Source organism: Kogia breviceps, chromosome 11 (assembly GCF_026419965.1).
Source record: "Kogia breviceps isolate mKogBre1 chromosome 11, mKogBre1 haplotype 1, whole genome shotgun sequence".
Lineage (NCBI taxonomy): Eukaryota > Metazoa > Chordata > Mammalia > Artiodactyla > Physeteridae > Kogia > Kogia breviceps.
Window position 1 is genome coordinate 97,397,656 of NC_081320.1, and position 16,353 is coordinate 97,414,008.

General features: G+C 41.1%; 1 protein-coding gene across 1 annotated transcript in view; it reads left to right on the top strand.

Annotated features, from left to right (window-relative positions):
• The window catches only part of MBOAT2 (membrane bound O-acyltransferase domain containing 2), a 284,313-nt gene that overhangs the window by 150,807 nt on the left and 117,153 nt on the right, over positions 1-16,353 (top strand). The window lies entirely within an intron of this gene.

The following is a 16,353-nucleotide window of genomic DNA, read 5'->3' on the forward strand; positions in this document are numbered from 1 at the left end:
TTTTGAATATCACTTTTCATCTTTCATAAACAGAACTCTCACTCAATGTAGGGAACAAGAATTTATTGATCCTTTAATGATCACATTGTTCAAATAAAAGTCACATAATGCTTTCCTATTCAGCTGTCTGAAACTCTCCATTTCTTCCTTTCCATGTTGGAATTCAAAAAACTACTAACTTAACTTCAAGAAATTGAAAGGGTAAAAAGAGGATGTGGTTGATTGTGTTCAAAGATCTTCCCATCCTGTACATGCATGCTGCTCCTTCCATCAAGAGGTGGACTGTATTTCCCCCTTTCTGAAACTGGGCTGGCCTTATGATTTGCTTTCATCAATCGAGTGCAAGGAAAATGACCCTATGCCAGTTCCGGGCCAAGGCCTTAAAAGGCCTGGCAGCTTCTGCTCTTACCCCCTTGGAGCCCTGGGCTGCAATGTGAGGAAGTCAGGCTCTCCTGATGGAGACAGAGGCCACATGGAGGAGCATTAGTGCCCAGCCAACAAGCAGCACCAAGGTCCCAGATGTGACTGGGGCCATCTTGGATCCTCTAGCCTTGACTGAGCCCAGCTGACACAAAGTGGATCAGAGACAAGCCACTCCCATTGAGCTTTGCCTCAACTGAAGATCCACTGGATGACTGTTTTAAGTGATTACTTTTAGGTGTAATTTGTTACATAGCTGTAGAAAACTTAAACAAAGAGGGAAAGTGAAATCCTTTCTCTGTGTTCAGCATATTTCTTGTTTGAACCTGAAATGCTAGTGTTCATTCTCTCTGCCTGTCAAAATTCTACCCATCTTCAGAAGCTACCCAGAGGTTCAAGTATAAGAGACCGGCTGTTTCCAGGTAGTTTCCTCCCTAGGGCTGGGACAGAGTAGGTGTGAAATGGGTCTGGAACATATTGTTCCATAAATTCTTCCATATGCCAGGAAGTAAGGAAGTGATCAATAAAAAAATGTACGGCGTACCCTAAGGACATAGGCACCAGCTTGAAGGCTCCCAATGACCAAATCTGGGAAATTTGCCTCAAAATAATTAAATACAATAATGAATTGTAAAGCATTTAAAAATAGGAAATCAGGAATTCGTTGGTGGTCCAGTGGTTAGGACTCCACGCTTTCACTGCTGAGGGTGCAGATATAATCCCTCGTTGGGGAACTAAGATCCCACAAGCCATGTGGTGCAGCACACACACAAAAAAGGGAAATCATTATTATCAAATTACAATAGACAAGAAAGAATGGAAAGAAGAAGGAAAGAAAAAGATAAGTCAATCAACAGATAGAAGGGTGAGAAGAAGGAAGGGCTCCGGTTTACACCAGAATGCTGAAGCCGAACATTAAATGAGGTGGGAGAGCTGGAGCTGGAAAATCCCCACTTTGCAACCATCGTTGTAAAGATTGACTCTGGAAATCAATGGCTACTAAGTTTAAGAGAAGTATTGATGAGGAGCAGGATATTTGCAAGATCTTAATATATCATTTCCTAATAAAACTATTTATTGTTTGCAAGGGAGGAAAAGAAACAAAATTGTAGGGTGGGGAGATTGGACAACACCTTGACCACGTGATCAAAATGAACATCACCTCTGAAGGACAGATGGCTATCAGGGGCAAAGAATACAACATTACCCCAATGCAATCATGAAGAAACAGCAGATAAGCACAAAATGAGGACTGTTATATTAAAAGCAGAAAAGATAGTGGGAGCTAGAACTATTGTCTTCGAAATTGTCCACGTCACGGAAGACAGGGAAAGGCTGTGGCTACATCCCAGGTTAATCAGTGTTCCAGACTGACTGAGGCTAAAGAGACCTGATACCTCAAGGCAATACCTAACCATAGACTGGATCCTATACTGGGAACATGTCCTAAGATTTAAAAATGCTGTTAGATCAACTGACAGAATTGAAATATGGATTGTAGATGGTTAGCTTAGATAAAGGCATTATCTAGCAACATAGTTTATGAAGTTGATAACTGTGTTGTGGTTGTTTAAGAGAAAATTCCTAATCTTAAAAAATACACACTGGGGCTTCCCTGGTGGCGCAGTGGTTGAGAGTCCGCCTGCCGATGCAGGGGACGCGGGTTCGTGCCCCGGTCCGGGAGGATCCCACGTGCCGCGGAGCGGCTGGGCCCGTGGGCCATGGCCGCTAAGCCTGCGCGTCCGGAGCCTGTGCTCCGCGGCGGGAGGGGCCACAGCGGTGAGAGGCCCGCGCACCGCAAAAAAACAAAAAAAAAACACACTGAAGTATTCAGGGGTGAAAAAGTCATCATGTATGTAACTTACCTTAAATGATTTGGAAAATAATGTGTGAAAAATAAATGAATGAGTGAAGGAATAAATAAATAGTGCAGATGACAAAGCAAATGGGATAAATGTTAACAGCAAGTGGATCTGAATCTGGATGAAGGGTATACAAGGGTTTTTTGAACTCTTTTTATTTTTGTAATTATTTTAAGGCTCAAATTATTTCTTAATAACAAGTTAGAAGGAAAGTTCTACTGTTCTAAGATATAGTTCATGAAACTATTTTTCGGTCCTCAAACCCAGGGGATCCCCCCTGGACTTGCAGCAGGCGAGCCAGCGAGGAGCCAGCGAGGAGCCAGCGAGGCTTCATCTGTCGCTCCCCGTCGCTCCCCGTCGCTCCCCGTCTCTCCCCGTCTCTCCCCGTCTCTCCCCGTCTCTCCCCATTGCTGGCATTACCACCTGAACCATCCCCCTAACCACCTGCGGAAAAACTGCCTTTTACGAAACTGGTCCCTGGTGCCAGAAAGATTGGGGACCACTGCTCACACCTACATTATTCCCCTTCTCTGAACACCTACAGCACTTCACTGTCTTGTTTTTGGTTTTTAATTTCTCACATGCAGCCTTGTATTGTTATCTAGCTGTTTCGGGTTGTTTTGGGTGTGGAAGGCTGCACCTCATCTTCGTAACTGCATGTTAAGTCCTCAGCATGCTCTTTGTGACTCTCTTGTGTCCCCCGTGGAAGGCCGACACAGAGGAGGCTCCGCATAGTCTGGAAGGAGCTCTGAGCGGGAGATTTGGCATAAGGTCCATGCTCTGCCACTCGACTGCTCTACGAAGTTGGGCAAATTAATACATGCTCCCGTGCCTCAGTTTCTCCATCTGTTAAATTGGTGGGCTATAAGGGCTTTCCCTGTTCTAAAACCGGGGGTTAAATATCTGGTTACATGGGAGAAATTTTATATTCTAGAAATACCTTGTAAAAAAAACTAGGAATTAGAATATGAGTTTCTCTCTATTAAAAAATGTTTATTAGCATAGCAGGCGGCAGCTATTAAAAGTAATTCAACAATTCTGGGGAGGGAGTCCAAAAATCTTAGAAGTGACATGTTGAGCAAATCTGTTGAACCACACTTAGATCCTTCTGTTTCATTTTGGAAACGTGTTTTCTTTACCATGAGCACCCTGATAATTGTGGACTGAGAAAGCTGGTGCCCCTCACCCCACATGCTTGCCTTGTCTTTTTCAGCTGTTGTTGATTTTATAGCAATGTATCCACACTCTACCCAGCTTCCCTGTGGCTAATGAAACACATGTGTAAGATACTTGGCTGAGGTGATTAAGTATGCCCAAGGTCCTTGGCAGTTTGATGTTCACTTCATAATTCTTCCTTTCTGACTTTATTATTGACGCAGATGATTTTGAGCAAAAGCACCAAAGAAGAGTCTCAGTCTTTCTTGCTCCCTCTCAGGACTAACAATTGCTCAGTTTTCAGATTGAAGATCATTCAAATACATATTTTGTTACTGAAAGATTAAAGTAATGGACATAAAAGGAGTCCCTCTATTTTATTGATTGAAATAAATGCTTTCTTTTAATTTGATCTTTGCCTATTTCATACCTATCTAATCCACCATGATATTAGAATTTTAAAAGGTGTCAGCCGTTTTTGAAAAAATTTGATCCATTGATGTAATAACAAAATATGCTCCAAGTTTTATTTATATCTACAAACAAAATTTCAGCTAATAAAAAGTTATTTGAGCATTGTGCTTTACAATTGTCGAAGCTCCTATAATGTGTATGAGAATTAACTTAAAGGTGGTAGGTGCACTAAGTTAGACGTATAGTTAAGGAGGTTTGCAGTTCATGGAAGGACAGTTAGATATATTTCTATTATCTCTTCAATAAACAAAAAAAGTTTCAGAGTAAATGAATAAATGTGCAATAGCTAACACTTAAGGACATGTTAACTTAATGAACTTCATATGAATTTTTTAATGTTCTCTAAAAACTCAATGAGCCGTTCAGTCATCAGTGAGCTTGTTTCCTCTCGATCTTGTCATCTGTGGAAGTTTCTAAAATTTCTTTAAAAAAAGATTTATTTAATTAATTAATTTATTTTTATGGCTGCGTGGGGTCTTAGTTGAGGCACGCAGGATCTTCGTCGAGGCATGCACGATCTTTTGTTGTGGTACGTGGGCTTCTCTCTAGTTGAGGCGCGCGGGATTAGTTTCCCCGCGGCATGTGGGACCTTAGTTCCCCGACCAGGGATCGAACCTGCTTCCGTCCCCTGCATTGAAAGGCAGATTCTTTACCACTGGACCACCAGGGCAGTCTCTAAAATTTCTAATACTGCCATCACTGATGCTAATTTTGCTTATCCGTTCAGATTGAATCAGAGTTATTTAATTCTCCAGATGGGAACATGTGTAGTCAATTAGAAGAGATATGACGTCAGAAGGAATATTCTTTCACACTTTTGAGCCCTAGTTTTCCTCTACTGCATCGCTGTGTTTGTGCTTTATATTGGTCAATTTAACTTATATTGGGGATAGTGGAAAATTTTCCAGGATTGAGCTTGTGTTTTTCATTGCTACTTTTTTTAAGGTTGATGAGAATTTTATCTTGTGCTCTAAGCTCTTATAGACATCAAAATGGCCACGAGTGAAAATATTGTTCAGAATTTCTATCTTGTTAGCAGCAAACAGTGATGGCTCGTTTGACTCTGTCACTGTTACTTCTCTAAATAAAAGTATAATTTTTGACTTTGTGAATATGATATCCTGGGGAGTAAACGTCTGATTTGTATATAGAGAATCAAATATATTACACAGGCCATCAAATGAGACCACTGCCCAAGGTCAAAGATGCATCTACGGCAACACCATTAAGGAGGAGAAGTAATATTGTGCGAAATTTATATCCATGTTATTACCGACTGCCCACATCTTTAGCAGGAGTATTGGTTTTTCTAAAACGAAAGGATTTTCAGTACGTTGGTGAGTTTATAACCCACCATTCTCCTTTTAAATAAAGGGTTTATCTTTTCTAGAAATCCAAGATTTGTTTCAACTTGGAAATCCAGGGGCTTATTATGAGATTGCATACATTTTAAGATGAAGGTCAAATTTTTTTCACTAAATTGTTTGCCTGAGAAAATGTTTAGCCCCCAAATCTGGACAAATATCTTTATTCAGAAGAAGTTTATACTTTCATATCTAATAGGTGGAAATTTGGCATTGGAAGTACTACTGTAAGTTTGTTTAATTAATACACTTAATAATTACTTTTATAAGAAAATCTCGATGACATAAATATAACTTAGGAAAAAGTAAACATGGTCCAGAGCTTAAATCTGAATATTGTTTATGCATAATATGAAATATTTTAAATTCTAAAGATGCATGTGTGTTTGTTTTTCTTTTCTAAATAAACTGTAATTCTTAACGAATATACAAATATGAATTTGGGGTTAGGTATGTGGAAACTATTGACGGGTGAATCCATATTCTTTGATATGGTGTTATGTCTTAGGTAAAGTTGGCTGATTTGACAAGCAGGCAATTCAATTAGAACATGGTTCAAATCAATACTTTAATATGTGTAGGTATTACTCTTAGTGATATTTATTCGGTGTCCTTTATTACTCATACTATTTTACTATAAGTTGAGTCAGATTTTCCTTGTAAGTACAGTGAAGTCCACTATTTCAGCAAAACCTGCTCAGCAGGCTCTAAGAATTGTCCGCTTTTTACTTTGGAAACATTTAACATTTAGAGTCAGTAAAGATACTATTATGAGTCTAGTGCTGGCATTGTGAAAATTAGAAACATGAAGTGGATCTCATATTTCTTAATGGTCTTACTTATATTTCATAAGTGTTTGGTCTAGTAATTATGCAAACAATAAAACACAGTCAGCTAGTTGATGGGTATGTCTTTGCACATACATTTGGGAGTGTTCTGAGTGCTTGCTTTCTTTTGCTGTACAAATTCTCTTTCTTCTAACAGGTAATTTTTTAATGTATGAAACATATGTCACTGTTATCTCATTTTGTTACTTTTATTCATTACAAGAATTTTTGATGAGGGAAATGTGTATAATTTTTTTTTTTTTTTTTTTTTTTGCGGTACGCGGGCCCCTCACTGCTGTGGCCTCTCCGGTTGCGGAGCACAGGCTCCGGACGCGCGGGCTCAGCGGCCATGGCTCACGCGCCCAGCCGCTCCGCGGCATGTGGGATCTTCCCGGACCGGGGCACGAATCCGCGTCCCCTGCATCAGCAGGCGGACTCTCAACCACTGCGCCACCAGGGAAGCCCTGCTTTGTATTTTAAAGAGTAAGTGTTTTTGGCCTCCCCCTTCCTCCAAAACAATTTTTGCCCCCTATTGAGGCAATATTGCCCCTGTTGAGAATGCATGTACCATCTGGTCCCTAAAATCCTAAGTATCAAACAGCAGGGGGTAGTTGGGCGGAGAGTGGTTACTGTTAGAACAGCCCCGTGGTGTGACTGAGTGTTGCTCCTGGCTGTGCAACTTCCATGTTCTCCAATGTAGGAGAGAAGTGATAGGGGTCCTTCCATGGCACCCTAACCCCGCGCCCCCCCCCAAAATAAATCCTACACTGAAGGCTTGGTTTAGAGTTTAGAGAGCAGACAATCCAGGACAGACCAGGAGGAAGTAGGGTTCCAAGACACCTGCAAAAACATAGAACTGATAGATTATACAATGCATATGATCGTGGTGATAAGAGTTTTAGAGTTGTGTGGTAGGATTTAGAGATGAATTAGTGATAGGTACATGGAAAACTGAAGAAAATGAAAAGCCAAATGCTAACTCTAGGAAAAATACAAAGTAGTAGAGAAATGGAAACATAATCATAGTATATATGTGACTTATCTTTGAACAATATTTATGAGGTCATAATAATGGAAACTCTGACTATTTACTTAACCCAAAGGAGTGATACAATTATATTGGGAGGATAGGGTTGGAGGGAGGATGGGAAAGGAGCTGTATTCTCACCAGGCATAGTAAAGCAGTCAATGTATAATGTTTAAAATGAGAAAGCCTTGAAATAGAAGTATGAACTTTTTTTTTTTTAAAGAAAATGTAGAGGACAATACAAATAGAGACAGTTATAAGACTTGAAAATGTTGGCTATGGGAAGCAAAACAGGAGTGGGGAGAGGACTTTCCTTTTTTTGTTGACCACAGTGCTATTTGATTCTTTAAAAACTTGTACATGTATTACTTGACAAAAAATAAAAATGAAATTCAAAAAATAGAAGCCTGAGGATAAAAATGTCTACATTGTTCTAAGATGTCTTAACTGCTCCTTTTTTCATTTTCTCCCTGGATGGTCTTGTTAATATTTGTCTGTAATTACTTTTTTTTTCCATAGAAGACCTTAGATATACTATTCCTTGGCAAAGACTTTACGCATGCCTATTGCTTATAGGTCTTGATCTAGATGAGGCTCTTAAAAACTGAACACTGTGGTAAATGAATTCCATTTGATTTCCAAATTCTCTTCCTGGTCCTAGTTCTCTATCATTTGAATGGTGCATTGGCCAATGCCGGCTCTCAAACACAGAATCTCATAGTTGGCAGATTTTTGATATTTGTAAGAAAACACAGAAATACAGAGGAATATTGATATCTTTATTGCACATATGCAATTAACTAGAATGTACTCAGAACTTCATTTTGACTTTCAAAAGCATTCTCCTCCTCAGTGACCAAAGCAGATGTACAATGCATGTCTGAAAGACCACAAAACAGGCTACTTTGGTCAGTAAAGTGTAAGTTAAACCATGTATAAGCCGGAATGACTTCCCCATACCTCATTATGTGCAGATTTTTCCATCATTTCCCCTCTTCATTACAAGTATTTCAATAGAAAACATCAATGATCAAAATATCTGTCCCTTGATGCTGGGGTGATTCAGCTGCTTGCCCTGGGTGTAGATCACGTCCCTCAGTGCTAGGCCTCTTTTATATTTGCCCAGTTAATTCACATTAGGGGAAACTGATTAGATACAGTGAACAAGCTCAGAGGTATGTTAATAGGGAAACACTTCTTAGACTTTAGTATATGCGTAAGAATTACACATTGGTAAAATGCAGACTCCAGCGCCTTGACCTAGAAATTATGGTTCTTCGTCGTCTTCTTCTTTTTTTAAAAAAAAATTGATTCTTTATGTGTTTGGTATGGTATAGGAATCTGGATTTTAAACCAATGTCCTGGGTGATTCTGATTAAGGTGGTCCTGTGGAAGGCACGGAGACACACTGACTTGTTGCGTGTGTCAGACATACTGGGGTTGATTTTATTATTCATTTATTTCTCAGTGATACCCAAGCAACTCCAAAGGGAGCAATTTTAAGTGCTCTCTCAGCTAAATATCTAGGGACCAGTAGGTGAATATATTTTATACAAAGAGGAATGAAATAGCTTTATGCAATAAGATCAAGTTCCTGGCTCCTATCCTAGAATAATGTAAGATCATTTCATTGGTTACCAGCTGGATGCTAACCAGAAAAAGATAAATATTTGTGGATTCAGAAATGATATTCAAAGGAATACTGTATGGAAGGATGAAGTCTAATGCTACCTGGAATTTTCAAGATCATCAATCAGAGTAATCATTTAAAAATGTGTCACAAAGTAATATGCCAAATTATAAATTATACATTCATTTGCTTAGTTCTTACCCGTGGAATTCTTATATAAATTACCATTTGTCTTTTTTTTTCCCATCCTTTTCCTACTGTGTAGGTTGTAAAGGCTCAGAATAGATACTGACAGTTAAAAAACAAAATAATATAACTTACCATAATATATTCCAGGATCTAAGAAGATGTAAAAGTTTAAACCTAGCTGTCATTTGTTTTTGTAAATGTAAAGCTCTCTTAATGTTTTCATGTGCGATAGGCCAGGACTGTCATAAATCATTTAAGTTAAGGTACTCTTTATACTCCAAATCTTAGCGCTTGGTGTCCCCCCACTCCCCGCCCTCAATTTGGAGGAAGAAGCGAAACCAGCCTTTGTTGCTAAACTACACTTCTACTTTGTATATAGGACCCATGGTAAATGTGACCATATACTGTAAGACCAGCAATTCCTATAATAATAATAATGAGGATGATGATCATGATGATGGAGGTGATGATGGCTGATATTTATTGAGAGCTTACAATGTTACAAGCATTAAGTACTTTATGTGTATTGACTTACTTGAATGGCACAAATCATTATTATTCCCATTTTATAGATGAGAAGATTGAGGCCCAAGGAGGTTAAAACACTTGCCCCAAATCAATTAAGTCATAAGTAGGCTTCAAACTCAAGCAATCTGGTTCCAGGGCCCAACTTCTTTTTTTTTTTTTTTTTTTTTTTTTTTTTTTTTGCGGTATGCGGGCCTCTCACTGTTGTGGCCTCTCCCATTGCGGAGCACAGGCTCCGGACGCGCAGGCCTAGCGGCCATGGCTCACGGGCTTAGTTGCTCCGCGGCATGTGGGATCTTCCCGGACCAGGGCACGAACCCGTGTCTCCTGCATCAGCAGGCGGATTCTCAACCACTGCGCCACCAGGGAAGCCCCCAACTTCTTTACTTGGTACTTTCTATAATCCTACCTTCCCAGTGCCTCAACAAAATTAGGGATAATATTTCAAATGAAGAATCTAAGAAAGGGGCTTCCGCTGGAGATTATTTCTACCCGATCTGCATTCTCATTCTGGAAGTGGCAACACATTATTTATAAATTTAGTAGTACAATTGGTTTAAACTAACCTGGGAACATTTGGTACCTCTTTCATTACAGTTTTCTCCTTAATTTTATTTATTTATTTAAAAAATTTTAATTTTTATTTATTTATTTTTGGCTGCGTCGGGTCTTCGTTGCTGTGTGCGGGCTTTTGCTAGTTGCGGCGAGCGGGGGCTACTCTTTGTAGTGGTGCGCTGGCTTCTCATTGCAGTGGCCCCTCTTGTTGCGGAGCACGGGCTCTAGACGTGCGGGCTTCAGTAGTTGTGGCGCACGGGCTCAGTAGTTGTGGCTCGCGGGCTCTAGAGCGCAGGCTCAGTAGTTGTGGTGCATGGGCTTAGTTGCTCTGCAGCATGTGGGATCTTCCCAGACCCGGGCGCGAACCCGGGTCCCCTGTGTTGGCAGGCGGATTCTTAACCACTGCACCACTAGGGAAGCCCTTCCTCTTAATTTTAATGTGTTGTGATTTTCATAAGAACTGTCTTTGATGTACAGTATTTTAAGCCTGGGTCAGAATTTACATACAAAAACCCAAATAAGAGAGAACAACTATTGGCTTTCAAATGGAAAAGAAAAGATATTTGATGAAATTGAAACCATGATCTGTTTATAAGGACCTTCCTTAGCAGGTACCTCATGTTTAACTAAAAGAGTAACCTGTCCAGGACAGCAAGTCCTGTGGCAAGGGAAGTGGGTTAGATGTGGCAACCACAGACTTTACATGTAGAGACGATTCTCATTCCTAATTCTTCACTGCTTAGGGCTCTAGCATTGGTATTGAAATTTGTGGAGCAAAACCCAGCATCTGAAAAATGACAGTAATATGGGAAGGGTCTAAGCAGAAAATATCTACAACAAAATATGTTTTTTGACACATTTACTCATGAAGAGGGAAATTTGCTGAAAGTGATGGGCTTCTGAGGGACAACGCAGAATTCTTTGGTGGGCTGGAGACTCACTGAAGGCTTTCTCTTTGTTCCAGAGCCGGCAACAGAAGAGGTGAGGGCCTAGCTCCTCCCCTGCAGCCAGACTAGACTATTTGTAAGAGCAGTGAGATGTCAATATATGTAATAATTCTAGATAAACCTCTTATAATTATAGATAAATCGAAATAGCCTGAACTGTCAGGCAGAACCGAGAAAATGAGGTCTTCTTACCCACTGTGGTCACCTAAGTAGGCACAACAGTGTGACTAGTGGTGTTGGTGATTATGATGAAATCTGCGGTGGATATTTTGACTTACATTTAAGATGTTTCATAATTAGGACACAAATGCCATTATGCAAGCATGGGAAGTGTGAGAGTTTGTACTTTGTTTTTCTATGCCTAAGGATCAGAGGGTTTCAGATGGTGTACTTACAATAAATAAGCGCTAAGGAGATTTTTTTTTGAGACTTGACTCATTTATACAAAGGTGGAAAAGCTAAATAAATCTATGAGGAAAATGAAATATTTCCCCAAGATGCACAGATACAACAAAGAAATCGTCACAGATCACTGAGAATAATAGATATTTTCGAGAAGAAAGTTGATTAGAGATGTAATACATTACAGGTAGTTCTGAAACCAGTGGAGCAACTGGAAAGCAATGCAATACTCAAATTAATGATAATTAGTTTTTTTTGTATCTCTTAGTCAAATAAACCTAGACTGAATGGCTCAGAGAGACAGAAAAAATTCTAGAAATTCTTGGGAATCATAATTTTAGAGGAAGAAGGAACCATTGAAATTATTTAGTTTTTTAATCTCCTAATGTATAGACAATGAAACTGAAGATAAATGGTTTGTTTGTTGTTACAGGTCAGCCTTAAAGCCAGAAAACAGCGGAGCCAGGACTTCAATGGCTCCAGGCAGGTCTCCTATCTCTACGGTTTCCTGTGTTTGTTACGCTTGATGTCCTAACTGAAGCACATTGTCTTAAAGCAGCAGTCCCCAACCTTTTTGGCACCAGGGACCGGTTTCATGGAAGACAATTTTTCCGTAGACCAGGGGGTGGGGTGGGGGAATGGAACAGGCGGTAACACAAGCGATGGCAAGCGGCAGATGAAGCTTCTCTGGCTTGCCCGCCGCTCACCTCCTACCGTGTGGCGTGGCTCCGGTCCGTGGCCCGGGGGTTGGGGACCCCTGTCTTAAAGGGTGTTTGCATTGAGTCTTCGTTGCTGCGCGCGGGCTTTCTCTAGTTGCGGCGAGCGGGGGCTACTCTTCGTTGCGGTGCGTGGGCTTCTCATTGCGGTGGCTTCTCTTGCTGCGGAGCACAGGCTCTGGGTGCGTGGGCTTCAGTAGTTGTGGCACACGGGCCCTAGAGCGCAGGCTCAGTAGTTGTGGCACACGGGCTTAGTTGCTCCGCAGCATGTGGGATCTTCCCGGACCAGAGAGAGAACCCATGTCCCCTGCCTTGGCAGGCGGATTCTTAACCACTGCGCCACCAGGGAAGTCCCAAGGGTGCTTTCTGAATTTCAGTTTTTGGTCTCAGGCTAGGGTTAGCTTGTAAGTGCTTAAAGATGTCAGCCAGTTACCCGGGGCTTTTATTATGTGAATGGTCCAATGCCTCTCATCAAAGTTTCCCCAAGATATTATATGAGGGCATAGAATAGGCAAGATAATTGTCTTGGGGACTCATTTCACGACACATACCATTTTTATGAAACAAAAGCAGCTTGGTAGATTATTCATTTCTTCTGAGTGGTTTATTCAAAATTAAAAGTAAGTTGGGAAGGGAACTCTTCATTTTAGCAATCTTTAATGACCACAGCCAATTCAGGGGGCAGACCCGTGTAGGCGGGATGCGAACACCGTTAGACAGTCATTTTATTAGACATGAACTCTGCGTAGTGCTCTTACCATTTGGTCTAAGGTAGTAACTCTTGTTAAAACGTGGTTGCTATTTTGCAAGCTTTTTCCTGCTCATTATTATTTCTAATACTAATATTGCTAATATCTTTAAAAATAATTTAGCCTATTATTAATTTCATGCTCATAGTCATGATACTTCTGTGTGGTAGAATGAAAAGCTATCATTATCCATATTTACCAGTGAGGGGACTTCCCTGGTGGTCCAGTGGTTAAGACTCCATGTTCCCAGTGCAGGGGGCCTGGGTTCGATCCCTGGTCAGGAAACTAGATCCCTCATGCCACAACTAAGACCCCGCATGCTGCAACTAAAGATCCTGCGTGCCGCAACTAAGACCCAGCACAGCCAAAATAATAATAATAACAATGAGAAATTGAAGGCACAGAAAAGTTAAGCAGATTTCTCAAGTTCACAGCTATTTGGTGGAAAAGTCAGGATTAAAAGTTTGGGATTAAAATATACACACTAATACATATACAGTAGATAACCAGCAAGGACCTACTATATAGCACAGGGAACTATACCCAGTATCTTTTAATAACCTATAATGGAAGAGAATGTAAAAAAAAAGAATATATATATTCATATATACACATGTGTAACTGAGTCATTTTGCTGTACACCTGAAACTAACACAACATTGTAAATCAACTATATTTCAAAAAAAAAAAAAGTCAGGACTAAAGTTCAGGTCTTTTGACTTCCAGCCAAGTTTTTTTCTCCTGGATGCTTTCTTTTGATTTTAACATTAAGAAAAGGATCTTACTTGGTACTTGTAACACCTCACTCTCTGTTTTGTGTATACATATGACTGTTTCTTTTTTTAATTATAAGCATCATTTACTCGTTACAGCAAGCCCTGCCCCACAGTTCTTGAATATAGCAAGCGCTCAGTAAATGTTTTAAGAATCAAGTACATGAGAATCATTTTTATAGCATGAATGTTATCTGTGGTAGGACAGTGAGGCATCGTATATAATTAATTCAAGTCTTTTCCCCTTCATCACAGTTTAAGAGCTTCAGGTCTAATTAGCAGATACTGGTCAGAAGGCCTGCATCAGATTTATGCTATCATCACTGAGCTATTAGCTTAAAGCATGGGCCTCATTTTCTTCATTAAAAACATGAAAATGTAGTACTTTTAATATGAGAAAAATAGTTTCTATTTTCAGAATCACATTACATTTCTTGGATGGTAATTAATATTTCTTCAGTCTTACCATATACAAAGTACAGTTCTGAGTTCTTCACTTAGGTAAGCTTTTATAACCTCATAACTCAGAGTTGATGCTATTATGTTCAGTTTTACACATGAAGAAACTGAGGCTTAGCAAGGTTAGGTAACTTGCCCAAGATCTGGTAGCTAATAAAAGGCAGAGACTACCATTGTAAAGCAATTATACTCCAATAAAGATGCTAAAAAAAAAAAAAAAAGGCAGAGACAGTCAAAAATCTAGGTCTGTGTGACTCCAAAATCTAAGTTATTAATACTACGCTATATTTTACCTATACCTTTACAACTCTGACACAGCTAAATTTTCCAGATGGCTAATATCCTCCCCATTGTAGACATTAAAGTAATTTCATGTAGTTACCCCAAATAGAGAACTGTGTTCTGTCAAGTCCTACTGAAATAAAAATTCAGTCTAAGGAAACTCCTTTTCATAGACGTTCCTTGTTCTAGACCTGAGATTGTATCTTTATGCTACTTTCGGTTGCAGTATGTTCCCAACACCCACTTTTTAAGTTACTAAAATGGTATTTCAAGTTTTCCTTCAGTTTGTATGCTCAGCCACCCGTATGCTTTCTCTACACTTCTCCAAAGTGGAGGAAAGGAAAAAAAATTTTCTGAGATTAATAGAGGGCTCCAGTTTTGGGGGATAATATATTTGAATCAACAGCCCATTGAGCAGGTTTGGTCTCTGATTACAACTCCCACTGAATCACTACCCCATGTGGGATTTTCTCGGACCGGGGCACGAACCCGCGGCCCCCGCATCGGAAGGCAGACTCTCAACCACTGCGCCACCAGGGAAGCCCGAAGGTCCTGGCTTTTTGATTCTTCCTTCTATCCCTCATTCAGTTTGGTTGTTAGGTTTTGTTTGTTTGTTTTTTCCTGGTACGCGGGTATCTCACTGCTGTGGCCTCTCCCGTTGCGGAGCACAGGCTCCGGACACGCAGGCTCAGCGGCCATGGCTCACGGGCCCAGCCGCTCCGCGGCACGTGGGATCTTCCCGGACCGGGGCACGAACCCGTGTCCCCTGCATCGGCAGGCAGACTCTCAACCACTGCGCCACCAGGGAAGCCCGGCTGTTAGGATTAAGTTAACCAAACAAAGGAAGTTGGGCAGGAAGGAATTGAACCAATTAGTTCAACCACCTCCTTTTCAGAGAGACAACTAAGTTCCAGGAGAGTGATTTACTGAAGCTCATGTATATGTATCTGTGCTGTCTCATCATCCAAGACTCTACAGTACTTATCAAGTAAATGGCACACCTGACAGCTGATGAAAATTTCTGGACTGGGTTTAAGTGTGAGGAAGAAGAGGGCCTAGCAATTAAGAAAAACTCTGAAGCCACATATCTTGGATCCCAGTCCTGTCTCTATTTATGTGCTCTCTTGGGCAAGTTACTTCTCTGTGACTCAGTTTCTTTGGTTGAGGGTGGTAGCAGTACCAACCTCATGTGGTTAGTGTGGGGATTAAATGATTTATTATACTTTTAACGCAGCAATTAAAGCATGCGGCTGAACTCTCATTAACTGTTATTTCTACCCCAAATTTCACACTCTTAACTCCTTGAATTTTGAGCTCTCCTGATGCTCTCCCCCAGCATTCCTCCTCGTCTGAAAACTTCTCCACAGAGTCGACGCTTGCATTTTCAAGGAACTCAAATGGCTTATTTTCACGGAGTTTCGACAAATAGATGTGACATACACGTAACACACACAACCACCACACACCGAAGGTACGTGGAAACAGCACAATGTTAAGAGTCTGGGGGAGATGGCGACTCGGGTGACGAGTTGCTGAGAAAGCCTTCGTTCTGAGGAAGACGGCAGAGGCCGGGCAGTTACGGACAGACAGACAGACAGACACACACACACACACACACACACACACACACACACACACACACGCCGCAGGCACAGGTGAGAACAGCCTCCCTCCCTGGGGAGGGGCGCCATCGCGGCGTCGAACTGGACCGGTCGCAGCCCGCCAGGCCCAGGTGGGCTTGAGGGTGACCGAAAAGCACACACAACTGGAACTGGACTGAAGTTTGCGCTTTTCCACAGCAATCCTGAACACAAAGGGACTTCTTATCTAGGTCACTTTTTTGGTTTGTTGCCCTCCTCCTCCCGGCCCCCAGCTTTGTTCCCAATTTCCCCCAGCGTTGGCTCGACGGCGCCCCGCACGTCGCCCGTTCGTCTGGCAGCCAACCCGTTCCCCTTTGTCGTCCACCGTTCCTCCGAGAGAGGGGTGGGCTGGCCGCC